This window comes from Eumetopias jubatus, unplaced genomic scaffold, assembly GCF_037043125.1.
Source record: "Eumetopias jubatus isolate StellerSeaLion01/CBP00866 unplaced genomic scaffold, mEumJub1_p1.0 scaffold_11, whole genome shotgun sequence".
NCBI lineage: Eukaryota > Metazoa > Chordata > Mammalia > Carnivora > Otariidae > Eumetopias > Eumetopias jubatus.
In genome coordinates this window covers 15910029-15936716 of record NW_028274817.1, presented here as the reverse complement: position 1 = coordinate 15936716, position 26688 = coordinate 15910029, and the positions used below count along the sequence as shown (strand labels likewise).

At 41.4% G+C, this 26688-nt stretch overlaps 1 pseudogene; it reads left to right on the top strand.

The window, feature by feature from the left end:
- LOC114201637 (BOS complex subunit NCLN-like) overlaps positions 1–12079 on the top strand; it is a 62215-nt pseudogene extending 50136 nt beyond the window's left edge.
- Positions 12080–26688: the final 14609 nt, after the last annotated feature.

Genomic DNA, 26688 nt, shown 5'->3' with positions numbered 1-26688 from the left:
GCCTTTGGCTCAGGTCATGGTCCCAGGGTCCTGGGATTGAGCCCCACATCGGGCCCCCTGCTTGGCGGGAAGCCTGCTTCTCCCTCTCCCATTCCCCCTGCTTGTGTTCCCTCTCTCACTGTCTCTCTCTCTGTCAAATAAATACAATCTTAAAAAAAATAGTCCACTGTATGTATAGGCCATATTTTTTTAATTGATGGACATTTGTGTTGCTTCTGCCTCTTGGCTATTGTGAATAATGCTGCTATGACCATGAGCATGCAAATATTTCTGCAAGATCCTGCTTTCAGTTTTTCTGGGTCTATACCCAGGCGTGGGATTGCTGGGTCATATAGTAATTCTATTTTTAATTTTTTGAGGAACCACCATATCATCTTCAATAGCAGCCATACCATTTTGTGCTCCTATCAACGGTGCGTAAAGGTCCCAATTCTCTGTAGCTTTGTCAATGCATGTTAGTTTCTGTTTTTTTGATAGTGGCCATCCTGATAGATGTGAGGTGGTATCTCATTGTGGTTTTCATTCACATGTCCCTAATGACTAATGATGTTGAGCATCTTTTCATATGCTTGTTGGCCATTTGTATGTCATCTTTGAGACATGTTTATTCAAATTCTTTGTCCATTTTTAAACGGTGTTGTTTCTCTGCTGTTCAGTTGTAGGAGTTCTTTATATATTCTGGATAGGAGCCCCATATTAGATATATGATTTGCAAATGCTTCCTACCATCCTGTAGGTTACTTTTTCACTCTGCTGATTGTGTCCTTTGGTACACAGTGGTTTTTAATTTTGAGAGAGTAAGATTTTTTTATTTTTACTTTCCCTTTTGCCCATATGCTTGCCAACACTTTTCTTTTTTTATAACAGCCATCCTAACAGGTATGAGGTGATATCTCATTGTGGTTTTGATTTGCATTACCCTGATGATGAGTGATGTTGAGCATCTTTTTTTGGCCATTTGTATGTTTTCTTTGGAAAAATATCTCTTCAGGTCCTTTCCCCATTTTTTAACTAAGTTATTTGGGGTTTTTTGTTATTGAGTTGTAGGAGTTCCTTACACATTTTGGATATTAATCCTTTGTCAGATGCATAGCCTGCAAATATTTTTCTCCCGATCCATAGGTTGTCTTTTATTTTGTCGACTGTTTCATTTGCTCTACAGAGCTTTTTAGTTTTACATAGTCCCACTTGTCTAGTTATGCTTTTGTTGGCTGTACTTTTGGTGTCATATCCAAGAAATTATTGCCAAGACCAATGTCAAGGTTTTCCTCTATTTTTTCTTCAAGGAGTTCTATAATTTCAGGTCTTATTTAAGTCTTCGACTTAGTTTTAGTTTGTTTTTTTTTTTATTATGTAAGGCAAGGGTCTAATTTCATTCTTTTGCATGTGGATATCCAGTTTTCCCAGCACTGTTTGTTGAAGAGACTGTCCTTTCCTCATTGAATGGTCTCGGCTGACTTGCTGAAGATCATTTGACTTATATGCATGGGTTCCTGGGCTCTATTCTCTTTCATTGTTCTACATGTCTGGTTGTTTTTACATGTCTGTTTTCATGCCAGTACCATACTGTTTCAATTACTATCAGTTCATAATACATTTTGAAATCAGGAAGTACGAGGTCTACAACTTTGTTCTTCTTGCTGAAAATTGCTTTAGTTATTTAGAGTCTTTTGTGGATTTTAGGACTGTTTTCCTATTTTTGTAAAAAATGATAACGGGAGGGGTACCTGGGTGCTCAGTCAGTTAAGCGTCTGACTTCAGCTCAGGTCATGATCTCAGGGTCCTGGGATCGAGCCCCACATCTGACTCCATGCTCAGTAGAGAGTCTGCTTGTCTCTCTCCCTCTCCCTCGGCCCCTCCCCCTGCTCGCGCACACGTGCTCTCTCTCTCTCTCTCTCTCTCTAATAAATAAATAAATTCTTCAAAAAAATGATAATGGGATTGGATGCGTTGAATCTGTAGGTTACTTTGGGTAGCATGGATCTTTTAACAACTAATACTTCTGATCCATGGACATGGGATAACTTTCCATTTATTTGTGTCTGCTTTGATTTCTTTTTTTAGAGATTTATTTATTTTGAGAGAGAGAGTGAGAGCACACAAGCAGGGGGGAAGGGGCAGACAGTGAGGGAGAGAGAATCTCCAGCAGACTCCTCACTGATCATGGAGCCCAACACGGGGCTCAGTCTCACATATGAGCCTGAGATCATGACCTTAGCTGAATCCAAGAGTCAGACACTGAACCGACTAAGCCACCCTGCTTTAATTTCTTTCATCAGTGTTTATAGTTTTATTAATGAATAAATTCTACTGTATGGACATACCACATTTTGTTTATTTACTCATCAGTCGGTGGACATTTTAGTTGGTTCCACGTTTTGGCTATTATGAATAATGCTCCTATGAAAATCCATGTAAAACCTCTTGTTTGGATGTATGCTCTCAATTCGACATTTTAAAGTATATTTACAAGGTTGTACAACCACTTCCTAATTCCAGAACAGTTTTACTCCCCAAAAAGAAATCCCACACCCATGCAGTCACTCCCCAATCTTTATTCCGTCCTCTAGCCTCTGGCAACCACTATTCTATTTTCTGTCTCCATCGATTTGCCTATTCTGGACATTTCATGTAAGTGGAATCATAAAATATTTGCCCTTTTGTGTCTGGCTTCTTTTAATTAGCATAATGATTTCAAGTTTCCCCCATGTTGCAGCACATATAAGAACTTCATTCATTTTTATAGCTGAATAATATTCCATTGTATAAATATATAACATTTTGTTTATCCATTCATCAGTTGAAAGACATTTGGGTTGGTTCCACTTTTTAGCTTTTATGAACAATGCTGCTATGAACATGTGTATGCACTGTTTGGTGTGGACATATGTTTTTGATTCACTTGGGTATTTTCAATATATCTAAGAGTGGTATTGCTGGATCATATGGTCACTTTATGTTCAACTCCCTGAGAAACGTCCAAACGGTTTTCCAATGAAGTTAAACTTTTTATATTCCAACTAGCAATGTATGAGGATTTCAATTTCTTTAAGTCCTTGCCAACACTGGTCACTGTCTTTTTGTATTATAACCACACCAGTGGGTTGAAGTGGTATCTCACTGTGATTCTGATTTGCATTTCCCTACTAATGATGCTGAGCATGTTTTCATGTGTTTAATGACTATTTGTACATCTTTTTTTGAAGAAATTTCTATTCAAATCCTTTTCCCATTATGTCATTGGGTCATTTGTCTTTTTATTGTTGAGCTGTCATTGTTCCTTTTTTTAAGATTTTATTTATTTGAGAGAGAGAGAGAGAGCATGAACACGGGGGAGGGGCAGAGGGAGAGAGAGAAGCAGACTGCCCGCTGAGCAGGGAGCCCGTTGCAGGGCTTGATCCCAGAACCCTGGGATCATGACCTGAGCCAAAGGCAGCAGTTAGCCGCAGACGCTTAGCCAACTGAGCCACCCAGGCACCCCGAGTTGTCATTGTTCTTTATATATTCTGTATCCTATGCCCTTATCAGATATATTTGCAAACATTTTCCCATTCTGTAGGTTGTCTTTTCATTTTCTTGATAATACTGTCAATAGCACAAAAGTTTTAAAAATTTTATGTAGTCCAATTTATCTCCTTTTTCTCTAAAGTCTAATTCTTTTAAAATTGTGAAATTGGACCAAAAGTAAAGCAAGAGATGAGGGACACAATCTTGTTATGTTTATACTTTAAGTGAACATATGTATATGAAGTAGTAACTCAGCAAAGAGACCACAGGGAAAGAAAGGAAGCTGTGAACAGTGGGGGTTTGGGTTAGGGAAATGAAATCAACTGTTGGATTCCCTCTTGTAAGTGATAGCTAACAATTTAAATCATTGGCCAAAAGATCAAGGTAGCCTGGATCTTAAATTATTCTAGCATCAGCATCTAAGGGAGTCAGTCTGCAGAGTGAAGTTACGGCAGCAAGGGTCTCCAAACCGGAGTAGATAAACCTGTGAATGAAGTGAAAGTCAGCAACGTGGTTTGGAGTAGTCCATTCAGTTGAGAGTAGAACTGCCATCAGCCACTCAGAATACAGAGAATGGGGGAAAGAGTTGGTGGAAGGAACAGGAGAGAAAGTCCAGGAAATCAAGGCAGAATTCTAGAAGCTCATACTAGCAAAAATGGTACAGGAAAGAGAAAAACATGAGGAATTAAGAAAATAAAGTATTTAGGGTTCATTTCCTATATACCACCGGTGATGGTTAATTTTATATATCAATTTGGCTGAGCCATGGAGCGGCCAGCTATTTGGTCAAACATTACTCTGGGTGTTTCTATGAGGGTATTTTGGCCTGAGATTAATGTTTAAATTAGACCGTGTAAAGCAGATTGCCCTCCATGTGAGTGGACCTCATCCAATCAGCTGAAAACCTGAATAGAATTTATATGCAAACAATGAATCATGGAACACTACATCAAAAACTAATGATGTACTGTATGGTAACTAATATCACATAATAAAATAAAATAAAATAAAATAAAATAAAATAAAATAAAATAAAATAAAATAAAATAAAATAAAATAAAAAAGGTTTACCCTTCCCCAAGTAAGAGAGAATCCCTCCTGTCTGCCTTTGAGCTGAGACATCAGCTTTTTCCTGCCTTTACTCTAGAACAGAAACATTAGCTCTCTCTGGATCTCAAGCCAATCTTCAGTGTGGAACTATACCATCAGCTTTCCCAAGTCTTCAGCTTGCCAACTTACCCTGCAGATCTTGGGACTTGTCGGCCTCCATAATCAATTGGTTCATATGATTATGGAGGCTGACAAGTCCATACATATCATATTCATGTATATACATACACACCATTGGTTCCATTTCTCTGGAGAACCCTGACCAATACTCCGGGTTCAGGGAAAGCCAGATTCCACTGGTTACTGGAAGCTCCTAAACAGTGTGTTTGCCTTCAGAGTGGCTCATACATTGGATAGGACTGAGCTTTCAAGTTCACATTTCACGTTTCAAAGCATTAATATATGTTACAATATGGTTAGAAAGATAAGGAATGAAAAGTTCTAATACTGAAAGATGACAAACAAGCCTATGGTCACCATATGGATTTCACAGTGTATAATAATATCACTTCTCGGCCTTCATTTGCTAGCCTGAAAAATACATGATGCTAGTTATTTAGCATGGCCTCACATAACAATCTTCTTTATTTGCCTGAGTTTCAAAAATGCTCTTCTCTGGACTTTCTGTAGCTCCATCCAGTCCTTTTTCAAGTGAAGAAATCAGAACTTGCAACGGTGTTCTAGGTTCACAAATATCTGGGTTTTGTCGAAGAAGGGGAAACTGTTTGGGTTTTCTTACCAGTCGACTTCTCTGTTTCTTAGCACTTTGTTGGCCTTCCCTCACCACGGTTGTCTCAGATGGGGCTGTGCTCAAAGCCTTCCTGCCATGCCTCTGTAGTGGGGTTAACTCAAACGATAGACAAGAACACGTGATCTGATGAAGGTGTTTGATTTTTGTTTCCTGCTTTCTTTATAATGACTCATCATTCAGATGCTCCCAAGGGAGTGGTCTTCCAGAATCCTTTCATTATACCTTACTTTAAAGGTGACAGCACACTTTTCACCAGAGGGATGCCCGTATTTCTTCATAACTTCAATATGCCTTCTACCTACTTCTTTGTCTACACTAATCAAAAATTGAAGGGAGAAAGATGGATGATGTATCATGCTGCCCTTCTTTTATGCCAATAGCCTAAGATCCTGTAATGACTTTTGTGAAATCCAAATATGGTACCTAGGAAATCACGACTCTACAGGAAGCTCCTGCTCTCTTTCTTTCCTATATATTCAGTCTTCTGTTTCCACTTCTTTTGAATGAATCAGTCTTTAACATGCAATGAAAATTCTCAAATATGTAGATGCTGACAGTTTTTAAATAATTGCAGCTCTTTGTAAAGAGGCTTTTCTGTTTTTAAAAGTTGGTATTTTTAAACACATCTTAGACACAAACTTGTTTTAAAGAGAGTTACACAGTTTTCTCACAGGAGGAGGGGAATGACAAATTTGTAAATAATGTTTAAGCATCATCTTAAAAAACATCATCTACTACCCCCTTTGGATTTCACTTGTAGGCAAGAGTATACTTTGAAGAGACACCAAGGCACACAGTCTTTCTGCCTGCTGCTGGAAATCCAAAGAAGTGAGTTGCGTTTATATCTCAGCCTTAAGTTGGTAAGTGGAACTATAGAGCCTTATACCATCTGTTTATATTTGTTTAGAAGGAAGTAGTAAGCAATTTTTCAGTGATTTTTAGCATGTTTACAAGGTTGTGCAAACATCACCACTCCCAAATTCTAGAAAATTTTCATTGCCCCAAAAGAAACCCCATACACATTATCAGTCATTCCCCATTCCTCCTTTCTACCAGCCACTTGGCGACCACTAATACATTTTGTGCCTCCGTGGATTTTCCCATATTGGACTTCATACAAAAGGACATTTACAATATGTGGTCTTTCTCACTGGCTCTTTTCATGCAGCATAATGTTTTCCAGGTACATCAATGTTGTAGAAGGTATCAGTACCTCGTTACTTTTTATTGCCCAATACTATTCCACTGTATGAATGTACCATATTTTATTTGCCCATTTATCAGTTGATGGACATTTGAGTTGTCTCCACCTTCTGGCTATTATGAATAATGCTATGAACGTTTGTGTACAGGCATTTCTGTGGATATTAGTTTTCATTTCTCTTGGTAATAGACCTAGGAGTGGAATTACTGGATCTTGTGATAACTCTATGTTTAACCATTTCAGGAATTGCCAGACTGTATTCCAGAGTGGTTGCACCACATTACATTACCACTAACATGGGTAAGTGTTCCTATTTCACCAACACTTGTCATTGTCTGTCTGTCTGTCTGCCTATCTACCTATCTAATATATATCTCCTAGCCATTATAGCCAGAATAGTGGGTATCATTTTATTTTGATTTGCATTTCCCAAATGATTAATGATGCTGAATACCTTTTCATGTGTTTATTAGCCATTCGTGTATCATCTTTTGGGCAGGGTACATTCAAATCTATTGCCCATTTTCTAACTGGGGTATCCTTTTATTGTTGAGCTGTAAGGGTTCCTTATATATTCTGTATGCAAGACATCATATATGTGATTTGCAAATATTTTCTTCTAATCTATGGGTTGTCTTATCTCAAGAGTCAGATGCTTAACCAACTGAGCCACCCAGGCACCCCATTAATTTTTTAACTTTAATGAAATCCAAATTATCTGTTTTTTCTTTTGTTGTTCATGCTTTAGGTGTCATATCTAAGAAGTGCCTAAATTGGGGCACCTGGCTGGCTCGGTCAATGGAGCATGCGACTCCTGATCTCAGGATTGTGAGTTCGAGCCCCATGTTGGATAGAGAGATTGCTTAAAAATAAAATATTTAAAAAAAGTGCCTAAATTGCCCAACCTAGGTCATAAAGATTTATACCTATTTTCATTCTAAGAATTTTATAGTTTCAGGTCTTTGAACCATTTTGAATTCATTTTTTGTATGTGGTGTAAGGTAAGGGTTTAACTTCATTCTTTTGCATATGGATATCCAATTGTCCAAGCACATTTTTTTGGTGAAAAGACTACTCTTTCCCCTTGAATGGTTATAGCACTCTTGTTGAAAATCAATTGACCATAGATGTGACGGTTTATTTCTGGACTTTCTATCCTACGCCATTGATCTATATAGACCCGCATCACACTATCTTGATTAATATGGTTTAGCAGTAAGTTTTTAAGTCAGGAAGTATAAAGTCTATATTCTCTGTCATTCTGATCCTTCCCACGGCTGCTAAGGTGCTGGTTTTCACTGTGATTGTGGGCTGTCGATTTTCAAGGCTACCACAGAGCTGGGGAGAGAGTATGGGAATAGGGGAAGTTCTAATGACACAAAGTTCACTGTTCTTACCGAGATTAAACCATTTTTCTTGAAGAAATGCTCTCTTGATTTTTGCAAGCTTTTAGTTAATTTCTAGAGTTCTGGGAAAGTTGCTTTTACATTTTTTGGCTAGTATTCATTGCCTTTTCTTTTTTAGAGCGAGAGAGAGAGCAAGAGCGAGTGAGAGGGAGGGGGAGAGAGAGAATCTGAAGCAGGCTCCATGCCCAACACAGAGCTTGACACGGGCCTTGATCTCATGACCCTGAGGTCATGACCTGAGCCAAAATCAAAAGTCAGACACCCAACCGACTGAGCCACCCAGGCGCCCCCTCATTGCTTTTATGGAGGAGAGGTTTCTCAGAGTTCCTTACCCCCCCATTCTTGACATCATCTAGATCTGAGCTTTTAGCCTCCACTACTTTCTCTTCCTTTGCACCAAATGTTGTTGGACCAACTTGTGCTGTTTCCTAGGAATTAAGTAGATAACAATATCACAAATTATCATGTACACTATAAGCCAGCATAAAACTGTTGGGATTTCCAGGAGATTAAGCTATGTGAGCCAGGATCCTTGTCTTTTTATGTTTTAATGTATCGCTTATCTGTGAAGCACAGTGTTAAAATGGGAATATTTGTCTCCAAATTGCTGCTGGAAAATATATGTGACAAATACCCATCATTCCTGTTATGAGCGAAATGTTTCTGTTTCCTGAAAATGTATATGCTGAAACCCTAATCCCAATGTGATGGTACTTGGAGACAGAGCCTTTGGGAAGTGATTGGGTCATGAATGGGACTAATGTTCTTATAAGAGGAGACCAGAGAGCTAGATAGTTCTCTTTCTATCAAGTGAGGATACAGCAAGCAGTTGGCCATCTACAACTAAGAAGAGGGCTCTCACCAGAACCCGACCATGCTGGTATCATGATTTCCAATTTCCAGCCTTTAGAACTGTGAGAAAGGAATGTATGTTGTTTAAGTTACTTTGTCTAGGATCATTTGTTATAGCCAACTAAGGCAATTCTAAAAAGAAATATCAATTTATCCAATGAAGGACATGCTTAGTGCATTGTAAAATAGCCCATTACCAGCCTCTGGTCTATTCAAGAGAAGAAAAGAGTGATCAGGAAGGGTAACCAATGAGTGAGGATTACTTAGAAGATTGTCATAATGCTGTGCATTTCTCTCCCCACTCTCACGATCTTCAAACTAAATTAAAGGGGCTTCAAGAGAACTACTCTGAGCTTGATATATATTCTCTAGAGTTTGGACAACAGTTGATATGTGTCCTTTGAAAATCAGAAGGCCCAAGGAGTGGCGGTTGAGGTTTACCTAAAATAATACATTTAAAGACTGGTTGGAGTTGTCTATGACTGTCGAGCAAAGACAGCGGATTGCAGTGGATGTAGTCTGAACTTCAAGTATTTGGTGGGGCAAAAGTACAGAGTGTTTACCATGGGACAGAAGGGGTCTTAAGGAAGATACCCAGGCTTGAATTTTCTTGAAAGGCACCTGCTGAAGAGGTATGCATGCTAAGACAAGGTGATCTTAACCATCAGAATCTAGGTGGGGTGCGCAGCCAGCCAAAGTTGGAAGCTGAGGGCAAGAAGAGCAAGCAAAGAATAACGGCATCATTGGCAAAAACTGAGACAATGAGGGCGCCTGGGTGGCTCAGTTGGTTAAGCTACTGCCTTCGGCTCAGGTCATGATCCTGGAGTCCCGGAATCGAGTCCCACATCGGGCTCCCTGCTCAGCAGGGAGTCTGCTTCTCCCTCTGACCCTCTTCCCTCTCGTGCTCTCTGGCTCTCATTCTCTCTCTCAAATAAATAAATAAAATCTTTTAAAAAAAAACTGAGACAATGAGAGAGAAAGCTGGTAGGAGAGAGAGAACTTTTGAGTTTGAGTTGAGACATCATTTGTGATATTTATTTTTTTATTGTTATGTTAATCACCATACATTACATCATTAGTTTTTGATGTAGTGTTCCATGATTCATTGTTTGTGCATAACACCCAGTGCCCCACGCAGAATGTGCCCTCTTTAATACCCATCACCAGGCTAAGCCATCCCCCCGCCCCCCTCCCCTCTAGAACCCTCAGTTTGTTTTTCAGAGTCCATTGTCTTTCTCATTTGTGATGTTTAGTATCCTAATGATTATTTAACATTGGTTAAAAGATATCTCTGCAAAATTCTTGCAGAGTTATATTTAGTATTTCCAAAATATTTTAGGGAACTTGGCAATATTTTCATTGGGCCTGGGATGCTTCAGTAAAATGAGGAAGAGAAAACCTAAATTCTTTTTTTTTAAGATTTTATTTTTAGGGGGGCCTGGGTGGCTCACTCAGTTAAGTGTCTGCCTTCGGCTCAGGTCATGATCCCAGGGTCCTGGGATTAAGCCCTGCATCAGGTTCTTGCTCAGTGGAGAGCCTGCTCCTCCCTCTTCCTCTGCCTGCCACTCCCCCTGCTTGTTCTTTCTCTCTCTATCTCTTTCAAATAAATAAATAAAATCTTAGAAAAAAAGATTTTAAGTAATCTCTACTCCCAACATGGGGCTCAAACTTACAACCCCAAAATCAAGAGTCACATGCTCTACTGACTGAGCTGACAGGCACCCCTAGAAAGCCTAAATTCTAATACCAGTTCCATCATTATGTCATATGGGATGTTAGCCACTTTGTGCCTCAGTTTCCTCGCTATAAAATGCAGAAAATAGCTTCTCTCCTCATCTCACATGGTTACATGATGATGAAAGAGAATACAGGACAATTTATGTTAAATTTATTTGACAAGAATAAGTGCAAGATTTATTCCAAATCTATTTCTCATAATTAGTACATACCAGTAATCTAGCAAAGATAGGGCAGGAGACAATGTGTCCTTTGTGTCCCAGGACGTCATCCAGCAGTTCATGGAGATGGGGCCCAAGGTGCTGGCCACGTAGACCATCGACCCCATGTCCTTTGCTGTGCACCAGGAGGCCCTGCTCTCCATCTACACGTAGACACAGGCCAGCTCCGCTTCCCAGGGCTCTGCCTCTGTTGCCAAATTACTACCCAACCTGTGCACACACGCAATGTACAACCTTCTGTTCTTTGCTCCTGGAAGGGCAAGTTCAACTACCAGGGAACCAAGCACTGATTGGAAGACAACGTGAACCGCACAGATTCCAGCATATTCAGTACAATGTGGCCTTTGTCCTCTGACACCGTGGTCCAGGCGGACAGCCTCTATCTTCACACGTCCTAGCCACCTTGCAAGGAGACGCTGCAACATGCCTTCCTGCCTGAGCTGGAGACAGTGGCCGCCAGGTCCCGGAGCTGCAGGAACCCGTGGTGCACAAGATCAACCCCGCTGAGGACATCCTGACCTGGAAGCATGAGCACTGCACCATTCTCTGGCTGTCTGCCTTCGCCCTGGCCCACCTGGAGAGCCGCCGTGACAGCCAGTGCAGCAGCAGCATGGACGTGAGGTCTCTGGTCAATTCTAAAACTCTGACCGGCAACTTGAGGCTCATCACAGAAGCCCTGACCTGAGTCATTTACAACCTGACCGCGAAGGGAACCCCTGAGACATGCCAGTCTTCCTGGAGCAGATGATCCAGCAGGAACAGCTAGACCTGGCAATGGGCTGGCCCACCAGCCAGCCGCAGGCCACCCAGCTGATGGACAAATCCTGCACGTTCCTCAGCATGCCGGAACACTAGCTGAGTCACTACCTGAAGGAGGGGAAGCAGCACCACATCAAAGCCGATACACAGGACCCCAAGTTTGTCTTCCATGACCAGCTGAAGCAGGTGATGAGTGCCTACAGGGTCAAGCCAGCCATTTTCTACATGCTCCTGGCCATCTGCATTGATGCCTACCTCGGGCTGGCCTACACGGCAGTCCAGGTGAGCAGGTGGGAGCTCAGGTGGGAGGCAAGGCCTCTGTGCGAGAGTCAACCTGGCCAGGTGAGTCCTCGGCATCCCCTACCCGCCCCCCGTCCTGCCTAGAAGCAGGTGACCCCACAGGTGGCCCTCAGGCCTTCCTTGAGGCAGGGTTTGCCCCTGACCTCACTCAAACCATCCTGTTGCCCCCCAGCACTTCGACCTCCTGTACAAAACAGTTCAGGGACTGCTCCCAAAGGCCAAGATGCAGTGACGGGGCCACACACCAGCGCCCGGAGCTTTCCACCTGCCACCCCTCTCTGCTCCACCCGGCGGGAAGCAGGGCTTCACCCCTTACTGAGAGGCCCCCGCCTGGAATTACAGAGCTTTTCTGTGTTGCTCCTGAGGACTTGGGGGAATCTTTCTCCTTTTCGTCTTTTGAATTCCCCTGGAGGAGCATTTAGGTAGAAGTCCCAGGGCCAGGCCATGGACTTGGGAACAAGCCTGCCAGTGAGCCCTCAGCCCTGGAGGCGACCCCATGGTCCTCGGGGCTTGTGAGCAGAGATGACAGAGGAAATGTGCAGCCTCGGCGTCCCTGCTCCTGCCCGCGATGCTGACCAGGGACCCCCAACCCTGTCTGTCCTCCACCCTACCCCAGTCGCCCTCTCGTGACTGGGGTACTCTCTCCTCTTGTCTGAAGGAGGGCAGGGCCAGCCTCTGGATCCCCGGTTCTGGCCCCTTCCTCAGAAGTCTTGTGCCCCCCCCACCTTGGTCAGGGCTGAGGGGAGCCAGCTCAGGGTGCAACCTTGGTTGCGTCTTCCCCAAGCCCCCATGGATGGCTGGTGCCCTGAACACCCAGCGGCCTCCCTGTCAGGCTCCTTGCACCACTCGCCCTCCCCTGTGCTTCTCACTGCCTCTGCCCTCCTGCCACACCCCAGGGAGCTTGGGCCTGTCCCTCCTGGGGTCCTGGGTGCCTTCAGAGTCCCTGGGGCAGGAGGCAGCCCTAGAGGAGGTCCCCTGGTTCCTCTGCCTCTTACCTCGGGCTCTCTGGGCCTCAGTTTCCTCACTTGTAGAAAAGAGGATGTGCTCTGGGGTAGCTGGTGCTGCTGGGTCCTGGGAGGGCGTCCAGACCGGGGGTGGAGCAAGAGCGTTTTCTGTAGGAGATGCAACCAACCATGGGGCCGGCAGGGCTGCCCTTCCAGGACCTGGGACCTGGGAGGAGGGTCAGGGCCTGAACCCCACAAATCAGGTGCCTCGGAAGGGAGGGGTCTGGGGAGAAGACCTCGAGCCCCTCTGAGATTGACCTCAGGGGGACCCAGGTGTTTCTTCCAGGGGTACCGATTCATTAGCAGTATAATCAATTAGGTGTTTTGTGCTGGGAGGAGGGTCAGGATGAGGGATGAGGGCTCAGGCACCTGCCTCGTCTGCCCCCAGGGAGGTCTTGCCATCTTCCGGTCTGCTGCCCAGCCAGCCACTCCCTAATCAGAAGCCAGCTTTCCAATCGCCGGAAGGGACAGGCCCCTGGAGGACTGCATCTCTGCCTCCACCTTGGGCCCTTCTGCCTTTGCCAAGCCAGACTCCCCGGCGGGGCTGCCGTCCCAGCCTTCCAGGCCCCAGATGTGGGCCAAGCCGGGCCCAGGGAGGGGCAGGCATGCAGGCCACCGGTTCTCTTTTGCCTCTCCCCCGCTTCTCTGCCCCGCTGGGTGGCCTGTCTCCCTCAGAGACTGTTTACTGAGTGCCCAGCCAGACCAATCACCTCTGAGGTGCTGGACACAGGGACCAGCATTAGCTCATCCTTCCGCCTTCATCCTTCCCCAAGGCAGGTTGTCAGGACCGCTGACTGTTGAGAGCTCAGGCTGGTTGTGGGACACAGTTGAATGATCAGAAAATAGAGCCATATCGAATAATCAAAAAAAAAATGTAACATGAATACAGAGCTTTGATCTAATCTAACTTCCATAGTTTAATTTTGTCCACTGACCAATAATGCCCTGTCTAGCACATCTTTACCCTTGAGCCCAGGATCCAGTCTAGGATCATATATTGCATTTAGTAGTCACGTCTCTCTAGTCTCCCCTAGTCTGAAACATGCACAGTCTTTCTTCTCTGACATTGAGATTTTTGACGAATACAGTCCTTCCTTTTGTTTTAATGCTCCTCATTTGCAGTTTGTCTAATATTTCCTCATGTTTAGATTCATATTATGCATTCCTGGCTAGACAACTGCATAATTGATGCTGTGTCCTTCTCAGAGCATAATATTGGGAGGCACAGGATGTCTGTCTGCCCCCCATGGGTGATGTAAATTTTGATCAGCCAATCAAGTTGTTTTCTGGGTTTTCCACTTTACAGTTACTGTTTTTTCTCTAGCAACTAATAAGCAGTCTGTGGAGAGACATTTTAAGAACAGTGCAAATATTCTGATCCTCATCACAATTTCCCCCTTTTCTTTAGCATCAGTTGATGATTTCCTGCCTAAACCAGTCTTTACTATGAGAGTTGGAAAATGATTATTTTTCCAACTCCAGCGCTCCCTCCACATTTGATACTTGTCAAGCCCTCTTATCTTTTAAAACAGCCTTATTAGCTGTTCTCTCTAGGTGAGGATGCTAGTGTGACATATTGCAGTCAAAATGAGCTTGCTAATCTCAATGGGGATAACTAAAGGCCTGGGCTAGCAAAGACTAGATGGGGACACTGACCCAACATAGACACAGTTGGGGTGACTACTAGAATCCATAGCAGGACCTGTATAGTAACTAGAAATTGTAATTCACAAGGATCTTTGGCATTATATAATTGAGCAGGAACCCTAGGACACAAATGGATGGGCAGCCCATGAGATCCTTCTATAACTGACAAAACTCCTGGTTTAAGTGAATGGAAACCTGACTTGATCTACCACAATAAAGAGTCATAACTTTCACTCAGTTACCAGATCCAAGTTGATTTATAAATTTAGGATCTCATACATGAAAGGAGGCCAGATACCCTTAAGGAAGAACACCCCAAGTATGTATGCATTTTTCTCCTAGCTTCCCCCCCAGTGAACCTGCAGCCATTTTCCCTGGTGAAAAGGAAATACCCCAAATTTTGAAGAATAGTAAATCCTAGTTCTGAGTTAAACACTAATTTCTGATCAGCCAGGACACTATAGCTACCAGTTATAGACTTAGGATAGGGATTGACAAGATAAAAGTGCAGTTTTTGACCCTTGTGGGTCTCACCATAGGCCCATTGAAACCGCCAAACCCAGTCCAGCAGAAATATCTTCAGTTCCTGAGGATATAAATGACATGCATATTCTAAGTAAACAACAGAATTCCCACCTGGGCTCCTTGAGCCACAGAGGCAAGGCTTTTAAGACTATTACAGAAGAAAGGGCCAAGTAGAAACTCCTGGAGCTCCAGTTCCCTAATAAGAAAGCAATACTGCCTCCCTGGTAGATAGAATTGCAGAGATAAATGTTACCATCAATGACTTGAAAGATGTAGGAGTGATGACTTAATTCATATTTGGCTACTTTAAAAGGCAGGTGGGTCTCAAAGTGACCTTAGATTATCATTAATTATATGTCAACTCTAACTGTGGCTAGTGTTCCATATATGATCTTATAAACACATGGTGAGTAGCGTTGATCTAATGGATGCATTTTCTCTACATGCCAATCAAGATGGGGCTGGGGTGAGATGAGTGAAGCACTCACCTCAGACACAAAATTTAAGGGAATGTCAAAGCACTGAGTAACCAAGATAAATAATATTTTAATGCAATATTTTATAGAACTAAAATTGATGCAAAAAACCCATGATATACAAAACAGCAAAATTTTAAATAGAGACACAACTAGCAATAAACAGAGAACACCAGAAGCAGAACACCACTGTCTTGCCCCAGTGTATGTCAGCTCTTCAGCCATGTGCTACTAATTTGCAGGGAATATTGATCATCTCATCATCCCATGAGACATCATTATGCTAGCCTACCATCGATGACATTGTGTTGACTGAATCTGGAGAGCAAAAATTAACAGGTACCCCAGATGCTAGGAAATGGTGATAATTCTCCAGAAAATACAAGGGCCTGCTGACACCTCAGTAGAATTGGGGGGGGGGGAGCAGGTATGTCCAGTGACCTTGGACATACTGGATATCTCGCCCACTGTGAGTGAAAAGTTGTTACATCATGCAGCCCCTACTATTTAGTGGACTTCAATGGATGCTGGAGGTAACATGTGTCACATCTGATTGGTTGCTTCTTTCCATGTACTGGCCTACAAAGCTGTAACCCTCCATCTTTGAGAAGGCCCAGAGCAACAGGTGGTGCTCCATCTGGTCCACGCTGTAGTGGGAGTGGTTCCACCACCTGGTCCTTATCATCCAATAAATGCAGTGGTACCGAAAACATTTCTGGCAGGATGGGATTTTATGACAACATGTGGAAAGTCCATTCCAGTGAATCGCAAGACGTCCCTGGAGCTCTGGAACAAACCTATGTTCTTTTAAGGAAGTAACTTTTCTCCATTAAAACCATTACTTGTCCTGCTTCTAGTTTTTTGATCGAGATTGAATTTCTAACATATATCTTCAAGTGACCACATAATCCAAACTGCCTATCATAAATTGCGTGCAGAGAACTGCCTAGCTATAAATTTGGGTGTGCCCTGAAGCATTTCATCCTCAGTGGAAGCTCTGTGTTTGGAATGTGGCTTGAACAGATCTTGCACGTAAAAGTCCTAGGACACCTATCCCTACCATAGAGCTGTTGTTCCATTGACTCACACCTCTAACCTCATAGAGGGTTCAAGGCTTGTTTACAACTGGCTCTGCATAATATGCCTGCAACAGGCAGAAGTGAACTGTTCCAGCATTATAGCCCTGAGGGGTATCTCTGAGGGACAATGGAGAAGTAAAATCCCCCAGGGGGCAGAACTTCAAGGAGTACTTCTGGTCCACTTTGCTTGTTTGGCCTTTAGGCCAGGATCCATACTTGGACTTGGCAAGCTTTTTTTCTAAAGGTGCAGATAGTAAGTATTTTCCGCTTTGTAGGCCACATACGATCTCTGTGGTAACTGCTCAACACCACCCTTGCAGTCAAAAACGACCGTAAGTAGGATGTAAATATATGGATCTGGTTGTGTTCCAATAAAACTTTATTCAGAAAACCAGGTAACAGACTAGAGTTTGCCAACCTCTCATCTCTACCAATTCATTGGCAGAGAGGTTAATGGTTTGGTCAGACGGTTATGGATCTGGAAGTGAAAGTAGAGGATGGGTAACAAGTTTAACCTCTTGATTTGGGGTCCCCAGAACCCTAAGTGGCCTGAAGATAAAACAATATAATATTATATAATAGTGGCTTCCTTAATAGTCTTATGTGTTTTATATGTTGCACTTAAAAATATTACTCTGAGAAGGGGTCCATAAACTTTACCAGACTACCAAAGCCTTTGAAAGATGAAAATGTGAAGAACTACTTAAAATGGAGGTAGACAGTGAGAAATTGCATGTCTCAAGTAGGATGCATCCCAAAAGGCCCTAGTCTCCATTGCAGAAGAATGGTACCAGCAGCGTCAGGGAGAGCAAATCCAGAAATAGTTTCTTTTCTACTGAGGGAAATTGTCACCCCATCCATAGTGGAAGGGGTTTAGGGCAATCAACCTGCATAATGTTATGGCTAGTCACCTCGAAGTACAGTACTTTATGAGGGGCTCAGAATTTGTTGCTTCTACTGATAAGTTGGGTTGAAGTCCATGAGATTCCCGGGTTTTATGTACATCATCACAGAAGCAGCAGGTCTCAGATTGTTGGAAAGGCTTACTGATGATTCAGTTACAATACCACTTGGGAAATTAACACCTTGCATGGTTGGGATGATGTGCTACAGGATGTGAAATCACTCTGAACCAACTAACAGCACATAGACAATACTGTTTTTCTCATTGTCAGAGTACGTGAGTCTGGGGTCCAGGGCCCCGGAAAGGTTACTGGCACCTCTTGGTTTCATTAAACCTAACCAACAAAACCTTTGTTTCCCATACTTGAAACTAAAATTTGAAGACAGCAGTACCTATGGTAGACCCTGCCAGTAATGGTAACTTCGTCAGCATCAAAAACCCTGGCATCAGGTCACCAGATAATGGAAGAGTATGGAAAAGACCACTTGAGAGCTGAGTATAAATAAGATTATGTTCTCGGGAATTCCGAGAAATAACTGGGAGGGGGCTGGTATAGAGGAGAACTGGAGATCCCACAAGACTTGATGGAAACAAACTGAGAGAAATGCTGTATGTGACTTATTCTGACCACACTGTGATTATTTAGACATAATAATGGCGGTTTTCTCCATGAAATCTGTGATTTTATAGTCACACAACTAAAAGAACCATGAATTAATCATGACTTATGTTTTACAATTTATATAGCTATTTTCATCTATTTTTGACAGTTTTACTTCTTTTAACTGTTAACATCTTTTGTGTGTCTGAGAAGATAGATGTGTGCTCCTTTATCCATGTTGTACGCACCTTTACCTTTAAGATAAACAACCTCAGTCTTCCTCCTATGTATCTTTCACTCAACTCAACTCAGTTCTGACACTATCTACCTGGAGATAGCATCAGATCCCACAGGTTAAAGGCTCAGTCCCACAAGACTGCTCCTACCCTACTTCAGATGCCAACAGCAAGCCCAGATTGTCACCTGTGCATTGATCCACCCACTATAAATAAGATTTTCCCACAACCCCCTTCTCGGGTTCAATTAATTTGCTAGTGTGGCTCACAGAACTCAGGAACCCAGTTTACTTACTGTTTACCCGTTTATTATAAAAGGATATGATAAAGGATACAGATGAACAGCCAGATAAAAACATACATAAGGCAGTGTCTGGAAGGGTCTCAAGCACAGGAGCTCCTGTCCCTATGTAGTTGGGGTGGGTCATCCTCCTGGTAGGTGGATCTGTTCATCAACCTGGAGGCTCTCTGAACCTCCTACTTTAGAGATTTTAGGGAGGCTTCCTCATGTAGGTATGACTAGTCATCAACTCCATTTCCAGCCCCCCTCCCCTCTCTGGAGGATGAGGAGTGGGGCTGAAAACTCCAAGCTTCTAATCATGGCTTGGTGACCAGCCCCCATCCAAGAGCCCACCAAGAATCACCTTATTTAAACCAAAAGATACTCCTATCACTCAGGAAATCTCAAGAGATTTAGGAAGTCTGTGTCAGGAGCTGGGGTCAAAGACTAGGTCAAAGACCAAATATTAGAACAAAAGATGTTCCTAGTGCTCTTATCACTAAGGAAATTACAAGGGTTTTAGGAGCCCTGTGCCAGGAACTGGGGACAGAGACCAATATATATTTTATCTATTACCCCGCAGTGAGCAGTTTACGCCAGGCTGGTGTGGTCTTGGGTAACACAGATTATAATACAGTTTTATGCTGAGTTATACGTATTCTCGTAGTGTTCACCCTAACAAGATTCTTAGCTCCTTGAGGACAGGGTCTATGTCTTATATCAGTGCTACTCATTTTTTTAAAATTTTATTTATTTATTTGACAGAGAGAGACACAGCGAGAGAGGGAACACAAGCAGGGCGGGTGGGGGAGGGAGAAGCAGGCTTCCCGCAGAGCAGGGAGCCCGATGCGGGGCTTGAACCCAGGACCCTGGGATCATGACCTGAGCCGAAGGCAGATGCTTAACGACTAAGCCACCCAGGCGCCCCTAGCAGTGCTACACAAAGTGTAGTCTGTGGACTGTTTGTTACCAGTCCACACCTAGATAAATTCAGGAATTAAGATTAAGCATTTAAAAATGTTAAAGAAATTTGACAAGGTAAATGCCTTGGTGATTTTTAAAAATATTCTTCTAATAGTTAATTCTTATTGTATTTTATAAAAGTATTGGATCACTATGAATTGGAAATTTTTAGAAAAGAGCTTCACAGTTTGAGAAGCACTATTTTTTATACAACTTTTACTCTTTCTTATATATGAAACCTTTGAGTTTCATTTTGAGGTCAGTCTTTACATTGTAATTAGAAAGACTGAAATGCAAGTGACAATGTGGGCAAAATGTTACCAAAGAAATAAGAGGAAGGATATGAAATAGAAAAATAAATCACTGGTGTATATTACCAATATACACCTGTAACATTACAGACACCATCAGATATTTCTTTTAGCTCAACTTATTTCAGAAGATGGACAAATGATAAGTTGCAACATCTCTTGGTTCTAACATGAATTTTTTTCTTTACTAAGGGAGAAAAGCGATTCCATGTTTGGATTTTGTCCACAGAACAGATTTGTTTTTGTGAAACCATAGTTTTTGATATACATAAGTTTACTTTGAAAGATAGTTTGTAAAACCTTTTTTCACTTATAACTTCTAAAATATATTTTTAAAATGGTGGATCTTACACTGGTTCAACTTCTGTTTTGCCTAGTAAGATGCTGGTTCTTAAATGTATGATGCATGTAGCCTCGGACAAAGAAAACCCTGAAAACTGATTTGTCTCACCAAAATAATGAATAAAAATCATGTCTAATAACTAAGCTATCAATTCACTCAACGTGTATTAGACATCTGTGTGCCAGATGCCCTAAGATAGGCCGTGGCACAGAAATGGAATTTTAACTTTCTTACAACCAGGGATCCTCTTATTTTGTGCCCCAATAATGGCCAGGTAGTATATCTTTGGAAAAGCTTTTATTTGTCTAATACCAGAAGCCTGGTCCTGAATTCATAATTATTGAAGAATGAGCTATTCTAGAACATTGTGGATTAACCCATTTCCATATTATAATACACTGTAAGGTGAGAAAAGCAGGATATAAGATTATATGTACACCACAATTACAAAAGAATAAAACATGCATATGAAAATAGCCTAGAAGGCAATAAAAATGATAATAGCTGTGTGTCGGAGTAGTGGCATTAGGGGTGGTTTTTATTTTCTCCGTTTTTCAAATCTTTTGTAATATATTACTTTCATAATTTAAAAAACAGAGGCAGTAGACACAAACAGACATTTCATAAAAGAAGACATTCAACTAGTAAGCAAACAGAAAGCCATTCATACTCTCTGAGAAAGGAGTGTATATTAAAACACCACTATGGTGCAATTCTTCACCTAGTTGGCAAAAAAATTACTTTTTAAAATAAAACTTGATGTCATTGAGGATACAGAACAGGCACTCTTATACATTGTAGATGGCACTGTAAGTTGGTTTGATCCTTGTTATGGGTTGAATTGTGGACCCCCAAAATTCATACATTGAAGTCCTCACCCCCAGTACCTCAGAATGTGACCTTATATGGGAATAAGATCATTGCAGATGTGATTCATTAAGTTAGGATGAGATCATGCTGGATGAGGGTGGATCCCTAATCCAATGTGACTATTGTCCTTATGAAAGGGGGGAATTAGGGAACAGACATGCACCCAGGGAGAAGACCATGCGACAATGAAGGCAGAGATTGGGACGATGTAGCAGAAGCCAAGGAACACCAAAGGCAGCCAGCAAACCACCAGAACCTAGAGGAGAGGCCTGGAACAGATTCTTCCTCATAGCTCTCAGAAAGAACCAACCCTGCTGACACCTTGATTTCAGACTTTTGGCTTCCAGAACTGTGAGACAAGTTTTTGCTGTTTAAACTACCCAGTGTGTAGTATTTTGTTACGGCAGCCCTAGAGCAAAAACCCTAATATATATATATAATATATATATATATATTTAAAGATTTTATTTATTTATTTGAGAGAGAGGATGCGCAGGGGAAGGGGCAGAGGAAGAGGGAGAGAGAGAATCTCAAGCAGACTCTGTGCTGAGTGCAGAGCCCGACATGGTTCTTGATTTCACAGCCCCAAGACCACAACCCGAGCCGAAATCCAGAGTCGGACATCCAACCTACTGAGCCACCTAGGAGCCCCTAAATTTTATATTTATACCATATTTATATTTTGTATTGTATTTATACTGAATTTACTATATTTGTATATTTTATATATTGTATATTTTATATATAAATATAATCATATATAATTATGTTGATACTTCTGTATATATGAAATACAAGCCATGTATTAAACACTATGCATAAAAATGATGTAGAACTGGTTTTCTCTTCCTTTCTCTTTTACCATTTTATTTAATGAATTTATAGTACTTTTATAATGGAAGAAAAATTAATAAAACGTAAAAATAAGAGTAATTTGTTTTTTAGTTATCTTACCAGTTCATAGACCAGTAATTGAGAAATACATCTATTTAGTCTCTAGAGGACATTTGAATTCTGAAATTTTTGACTTTGCAAAATGGAAAAGACAATAGTTTCCCTGATGGTGCGTTAATATTCCTTGTAGGTTACAAAACCTTCCAAGGATACATGGGTGAAAAATTCAGTCAGAACCTTACTGCTAAAAGGAGCCCAAGTCAAATCTATAACTGCAGGACTCACTGAATTCCCCACATCCTCTCTGACAGATGCCCATCTGGCTTCTGCCCAAGTACTTAACAATAATGACAGGGAGGTCACTGCTTTTCCATTAGGCCATGCAATTACCGCATAACAATCATAGTTAAGGTCTTCAGTATATTGAGCTTCTCCTTATGGTGTCCAGGGTTCCCTTTGGAGCAACACTAAATAAATGTATTACCTGATTCATAGGGCTCCTGTTTAAATATACGAAGTCTTAGGGCGCCTGGGTGGCTCAGATGGTTAAGCGTCTGCCTTCGGCTCAGGTCAGGATCCCAGGGTTCTGGGATCGAGTCCCGCATCAGGCTCCCTGATCCTTGGGAGCCTGCTTCTCTCTCTCTCTCTCTCTCTCTCTCTCTCTCTGTGTCTCTCATGAATAAATAAATAAAATCTTTAAAAAAAAAATATACGAAGTCTTTCCAGATCACATGTTTAATGCCTGAAATGACTCCTCGTATGATAGTATTTCTAGAGATTCTCTTTTCATGCTTGCCTGATCATTCCCTAGTGTCTTGGTGTACTTCAAAATATGGTATAAAAATAAAGTTCTCAAGGGGTGCCTGGGTGGTGCAGTGGGTTAAGCATCTGCCCGTTGGTTTCAGCTCAGGTCATGATCTCAGGTTCGCGAGATGGAGCCCCACGTCAGGCTCCGTGTTCAGTGGGGGGTCTGCTTGGGATCCTCTCCCTCCCTCTCCCCCTGCTCCTCCCACTCATTCTCTCTCTCTCTCTCTCAAATAAATCTTAAAAATAAAGTTCTCCAAGTACAAAAGCAGATTATTGTGGGTAAATTACCACAATTGATCTAATACAAGGCCAAGCACTAAAAAATATTATTAAGTACTTTGCATATATTCTTATTTTGGTTCTCTCAGCCACCATGCATTGTTCTCAGTCACATTTGACAGTTAGGAAAGCTGAGACACTGTGAAGTAACTTGCCTAAGATCACACAGTCGAAGCTGAGAACGGTTGAAGTCCAAAGCCCTTCCTCTTAACCAGCTGCCAAAATGCATTTGTTGAATACATGCTTAATAAATGCTTGTTGAATGAAGGCAGGATTTATATATTTACACTTTTAAGTAATTTTTTTTTGCCCAGTCCTAATCCTGGCACTTAGCGAATTAGTGCTTAACTGAAACCCCCAGATACTTTTCATATCAACAGCCTTTAACTGTCATCCTGAGCAGCCACAGCCCTCAGCTCTAACCTAAATGCAAAAAGGTACATTTCTCTCTATTACATTTCACCTTGTTGGTTTGGGCTCATCATTATAACTTGTTGAAATATTTCTGAATCTTGACTGTCATATGGTGCTCTCCTATCTCTGTGTCATTGCAAATTTAATAAGCACACCTCCAATAATTCTGCAGTTGTAAAAAATATATATAAAGACTTTCTTCCTAATTTCCTGTGATAAAACTATTGCTTTTATAACTACACATTCTTAATAAAGTAGAAGTAATGAGAAAAGAAAGGCACACTGTATAAATCCATTTTAATTATTTCATGTTGACACTCAGCCCTAATGGGGCTGAATCTATGGAATTTTAGCATAGTGTCTGGAGACGGAGAATGATGTCACCTAATGCCGAATAGGAACCATCAGCTCTACGTAGTATGTCAGTTAGGATGCCTGGATACAAGTAATAGAAAACAACCCAAACTAGCTCCAGCAATTGTGAGTTTATTAAGTCCTATGACAAGGACAACAGAGATAAGGCAGTTTGGGTAATTCACTGGCCCAACAATACTATCAAGGATTCATCTTCTTCCCATTTTTCTCCTCTGAGGTTCTGTTTGTCTGCTAGTCTCATAGCTGTGAATTGTTACAACAGCCCCAGGTATCATGTCCTCAAACATTGACTTCCAAAGGCCAAAGGAGAGGACATCCTTTTCTGGTGCCCCTTCCTGAGAAAAGCTTTCCCAAAAGCTCTCCAACAGACTTTTCCACATGTGTCATTACCAAAAGTATATGTCCATGCCTGAGCCAGTCATTAATAAGGTTAATGAAATTACCATGGCTGCAGACTGAGAGAAAAGATTTGCAAAAGACACATCTGATAAAGGACTATTACCCAAACTATACAAAGAACACTTAAAACTCTACAGTAAGAAAACAAGCAACCTGATTAAAAAATAAGCCAAAGACCTTAACAGACACCTCACCAAAGAAGATATACAGATGGAAAATAAGCATATGGAAAGATGCTCCTCACCATATCATAAGGGAAATGCAAATTAAAACAACAATGAGATACCACTAGGTACCAGTTAGAATGGCCAAAATCTGGAACACTGACAACACCAAATACTGGTGAGGCGGTGAGGCAACAGGAACTCTCATTCACTGCTAATGGACTGTAAAATGGTACAACCACTTTGGAAGACATCATGATGGTTTCTCACAAAACTAAAAGTACTCTTGTCCCACGACCCAGTGATCAGACTTCTTGGTATTTACCCAAAGGAGTTAAAACGTATGTCCACACAAAAACCCACACACGATATTTAAAACAGCTTTACTCATAATTGCCAAAATTTGGAAGCAACCAGGATGTCCTTCAGTAGGTGAATGGATAAATTGTGGTTCATACAGACAATGGAATATTATGTAGCACTAAAAAGAAATGATCTATCAAGCCGTGAAAAGATAGGAAGAACCTTAAATGCATCCTACTAAGTGAAAGAAGCAATCTGAAAAGGGATACGTACTGTATGATTTCCATCTTGGAAAAGGCAAAACTATGGAGACAATAGAACAATTAGGGGTGGCCAGCGGGACAGGGAGAGATGAATAGGCAGAGCACAGAGGATTTTTAGGTCAGTGAAAATACTCTGCATGATACCATAATGATTAATACATGTCATTATGCATTTGTCTAAACCCATAGAATGTCCAACACCAAGAGTGAACTCTAACATAAAGTCTGGACTTTAGGTGATAATGATGTGTCCATGTAGGTTCATCGATTGTAACAAATGTCCCACTCTGGAGGGGGTGTTGTTAATGGGGGAGGCTATGCATGTGTGGTGACGAGAGGTATATGGAAAATCTCTTACTTTCTCCTCAATTTTGCTATGAATCTAAATCTGCTCTAAAAAAATAAAGTTTTAATTAAAAAAAAAATTACCAAGCCTGGCTTAACAAGGTGAAGGCCTGGGGCTGGGAAGGGACCCAGTCTCTCTTAAAACCCACGGTGCCTCATACCAGCACAAATTGGGCTTCTGTTATCATGGAAAAGGGGACAGTGGTGGGCAACCAATGGTGTCTACAATATGTAGCAGGATATGTCCAGACATTTCAAAATGTCTGAACAAATGACATCCAGATGTACTTGCACAATCATATACGGAAGAGTTAGATACTACTTAGCAATGGAATAAACCTATTAAAATCCAAACCCATTGGAAAATCTAAAATAGCACAGTACTCCACTCGATGGGCATTATCATGGATGAAAAGTGGGACTGATCTCAAGATGCTAGAAACAAATTACCACATGTTTCATCCATTCAACAAGGATCGCATCAAAAAGGAAAGAGAACTTTCTTTCAGAAAATCCAAATAGAATCCGGTAAATGCTCAATGAAGTATCATGATTTTGCATTTATTCCATAGAAAAATAAGCAATATACTTCAGGCTTCCTTATGTTTATACAAGTACACTCCATAGTTTCTTTGATGTCTTCAGTATAAAGGCACACTAATACCAGTTTTTAATAAGGAGTAAGAGTGATATAGTGAATATTTCATTTTGAGGAGTTGGCGAAAAGATTATTTTTAAGTTTACTTCAAAGGAAAAGGATGAAATAATAAAAGATGAAAGACTGATTCATGTTCTCAGTGCTAGTTAATTCAGAAGACTCCGTGGTCCCATTTTCATCTGCTGACTGCAATCTTTCTAAGATAATTGATCTAGGTTTCTGTTTGATTGCATTTGCTGTCACTCATTGCATTGTTTGCCAGATTGGAAGTGTTTGATACAAGTTTATGTACCAGGTATAATTTCAATATGTCATCCAGTCTTTGTTCATCCTTCACTGTCAGTTGATGGCTTAAAATTGGCTCTCCAGGAAATCTTAATTCACTGTAATCTAACTGCCGCATTAAAAAATACCGAGGAAGGAACTTCCTCACTTACAATTTCAAACATAATTCCATAAACCCTACAACACACAGCTACAGCAAGATTAGTTCAGTTGAATTTTAAATTACTCAGTCCAGTTCATAACAATTTTCTAAAAATAATATTGCAAGTCCATGAACCAGATTCATTTCCTGGATTAAGAAGACAGGAAGTATTTCTAAAACAATTCTAAGGACATCAGTGGTTTTCATAGGATCAAATGGATAGGAGTACGATACTATCAAATCCAATAGCATATAAGAAGGTTTTCTTATTTGG